The sequence below is a fragment of the Colobus angolensis genome, unplaced genomic scaffold (assembly GCF_000951035.1).
Source record: "Colobus angolensis palliatus isolate OR3802 unplaced genomic scaffold, Cang.pa_1.0 Scaffold89, whole genome shotgun sequence".
Lineage (NCBI taxonomy): Eukaryota > Metazoa > Chordata > Mammalia > Primates > Cercopithecidae > Colobus > Colobus angolensis.
In genome coordinates, this window is record NW_012122820.1 from 3,873,564 (window position 1) to 3,877,449 (window position 3,886).

The following is a 3,886-nucleotide window of genomic DNA, read 5'->3' on the forward strand; positions in this document are numbered from 1 at the left end:
GTTCAAGACCAGCCTGGGCAACATGGAGAAACCTTGTCTCTACAAAAAATGCAAAAAAAAAAAAAAAGAAATTGGCTGGGTGCAGTGATGCACACCTGTAATCCCAGCTACTTGGGGGTCCGAGGCAGGAGGATGGCTTGAGCCTGGGAAGCGGAGGTTGCACTAAGCTTGAGATTGCGCCACTGCACTTCAGCCTGGGTTACAGAGCAGGACCCTGTGTCAACCAAAAAAAAAAGTAAAGTAAGAAAGTATATTTTGAGTACATCCATATCTCAGGCAACATTCTAGGTACTTAGGATACGTGAGTAAGCATGGTTCTTGCCCTCATGGAGCGCTTACTCTAATTGAAGCTTCATGCACTTAAATAGGCTACAGCTACAAAATCAAGGTGCTGAGAGAACCCAATGCCTCACTCCATTTGGAGGCTTGGGAGCCTTCCCAGAGAAAGTGATATTTGAGCTAGTGCCTGATTCAGGAAGAGGTGCTGGCCAGTTCATAATGGCAGCAGCTCAGGGCATGTGGTCATAGAGTAGGAAGGGGGATGTAGAGAGATGAGCCAGGACAGGGAAGTAGGCTCTAATTATATGGGACCTAATAGATCACATCAGGAATTGGGACTTTAAGGAGTAATAGAAGGCTGGGCATGGTGGCTCATACCTGTAATCCCAGTACTTAAAGAGGCTGAGGTGGGAGGATTGCTTGAAGTTAGGTGTTCAGGACCAGCCAGGGCAACATAGCAAGACCCAGTGTCTAACAAAAAATTTTTTTAATTAGCTGGGTGTGGTGGTAGTCGCAGCTACTTGAGAGGTTGTGCTGGGAGGATTGCTCGAGCCCAGCTGATTGAGGATGCAGTGAGCTATGATCATGCCACAGCACTCCAGCCTGGGTGACAGAATGAAACCATGTCTCTAAAAATTAAAAAAAAAAAAAAACAACTGGGTTGGGCGGAGTGGCTCATGCTTATAACCCCAGCACTTTGGGAGACTGAGGTGGGAGGATTGCTTGAGCCTCAGAGTTTGAGACTACAGTGAGCCAGGATTGTGTTGCTGCCTGTGTGTAGAGTGAGACCCTGTCTCAAAAAAAATAAATAAAAATTAATTAAAAAAAAAAATAGGGTTGGGCGCTGTGGCTTATGCCTGTAATCCCAGCACTTTGGGAGGCCGAGGCGGGCAGATCATGAGGTCAGGAGATCGAGACCATCCTGGCTAACACAGTGAAACCCCATCTCTACTAAAAATGCAAAAATTTAGCTGGGCATGGTGGTGGGGCCCTGTAGTCCCAGCTACTTGGGAGGCTGAGGCAGGAGAATGGCATGAACCCGAGAGGCGGAGCTTGCAGTGAGCCGAGATTGCGCCACTGCACTCCAGCCTGGGCGACAGAGCAAGACTACGTCTCAAAAAAAAAAAAAAAAGGAGGCCAAGACAGGTGGATCACGAGGTCAGGAGATCGAGACCAGCCTGGCCAACATGGTGAAACCCTGTCTCTACTAAAAATACAAAAATTAGCTGGGCATGGTGGCACATTCCTGTAATCCCAGCTACTCAGGAGGTTGAGGCAAGAGAATCGCTTGAACCAGGGAGTCAGAGGTTGCAGTGAGCAGAGATTGCGCCACTGCATTCCAGCCTGGCGACAGAGCAAGACTCCGTCTCAAAAAAAAAAAGTTCTTAGAGTGGCTAAGTAATGTGTCATAGATCATACTGCTAGTTAGGAGGCAAACTTGGGCAGAAGAAATCGCATGAGCAAAGGCTAGGTGTAAAAACATGAGATGTCTGTGCAAACGGGGCCAGGTGACCAGAGTGCATGGTGTAGGAAAGGCAATTTGGTGACGTGGATTTGAGCACAGCTTTTGGGCCAGCTTGCTTGGTTTTGAATTTCTATTCTGCCACTTCTGGCTGGGAAGAAGAGCATACAACTTCACTTTTCTCTGCCTCAGTTCTCCTGTCTTTAACATGAAGGTGACCATGGTCCTTTCCTATTATTTTACTACCACTATTTTTACAACAAAAGAAAGTAAAAGATGTGGGTTGGACAAATAGGATGAGTCAGAGCAAAAATAATTTTCTATTTAACCAAAGCTAAATTACTTACCTTGAGTCAACTAGCTGAAAAGTGGCAGATTTAGATTTTCTGATTCTTAGTCTCGTTCTTTATCCCTGACTTTAAATACCACATTGTCTGCTTTTGCACTGCTCTGTGAAGTGGCTGTGTTCTTTCTCAGAACTGGCCTTTCAGTGCCAGATGAATTAATGCCTTTTCATGTCTCAACAGGTTGCATCTTGACTATAAAACCCATTAAGTGCTGTTTTGATTGAATTCTAAGAAGTGTCAGTTTGGCAGATTATGTCTCCATAAGTGGGTCCAATTTGCTTGTCTTAAAAGTTTCAGAGAGATCTTTGATCTCTCAAGACAGATTCATGTGAACTGAGTTCTTGGTATAAAAATGGCATTTGAAAACATAGTAATAGGCGAAGATATCCATACGATAGTAATATCTCAGGAGTTTTCTGCCCTTTTGCTACCAATAAAAAGGGGGGTACCAGGTGTGGTGGCTCATGCCTGTAATCTCAGCACTTTGGGAAGCTGAGGTGGGCAGATCGCTTGAGCCCAGAAGTTTGAGATCAGTCTGGGCAACTTGGTAAAACCCATCTCTACAGAAAATTACCTGGACATGGTGTAGTCCCAGGTACTTAGGAGGCTGAGGTGGGAGGATCACTTGAGCCCAGGAAGTTGAGGCTGCAGTGAGCATCTGTGATTTGGCCACTGCACTCCCACCTGGGCAGCAGAGTGAAACCCTGTCTCGAAAAGTAATAATAATAAGTTAATATTTTAGAGAGCAGAAGGAAAAAATGTCCTTTGCAAAGCAAATAATTTTTTTAAGTAACAGCTCTTTTGAGATATAAATTACAGACCATACACCTCATCCATTTCAGGTACACAATAGGCCAGGCATGGTGGCTCACGCCTGTAATCCCAGCACTTTGGGAGGCAGAGGTGGGCAGATCACCTGACGTCAGGAGTTTGAGACCAGCCTGGCCAACATCGTGAAACCCCGTCTCCACTAAAAATACGAAAAAAATTAGCTGGGTGTGGTGGCGGGCACCTGTAATTCAGCTATTTGGGAGGCTGAGGCTGAGGTTGGGAGTTCGAGGCCAGCCTGACCAACATGGAGAAACCCTGTCTCTACTACAAATACAAAATTAGCCAGATGTGGTGGTGGGTGCCTGTAATCCCAGCTACTCAAGAGGCTGAGGCAGGAAAATCGCTTGAACCCGGGAGGCAGAGGTTGCAGTGAGCCGAGATTACGCCATTGCACTACAGCCTGGGCAACAAGAGCAAATCTCCATCTCAGAAAAAAATATAAAAGAAAATGCTGGGGGGAATAAAACTGCTGTAGAGAACAATGCATCATTAGGTTTTTTTTTTAATTGTGGTAAAACATGCATCGTAACATAAAAGTTACCAGTGTTGGCCTGGCATGGTGGCTCGCACCTATTATCCCAGCACTTTGGGAGGCCGAGGTGGGCAGATCACCTGAGGTCAGGAGTTTGAGACCAGCCTGGCCAACATGGTGAAACCCCATCTCTACTAAAAATACGAAAAAATTAACTGGACTTGGTGGTGCACACCTGTAATCCCAGCTACCAGGGAGGCTGAGACAAGAGAATCGCTTGAACCTGGGAGACGGAGGTTGCAGTGAGCCGAGATCGTGCCACTGCACTCCAGCCTGAGTGACAGAGTGAGACTCCATCTTAATAATAATAATAATAATAATAATAATGATTTATTAGTGCTACAGCTCTTTTTAGAATTTGTCTAGCAAGTTTTCCTGTTTTTACTGAAGCCTTCCCTTCCTTCCAAATAACAAAAAGTACACTTTTTTTTTTTT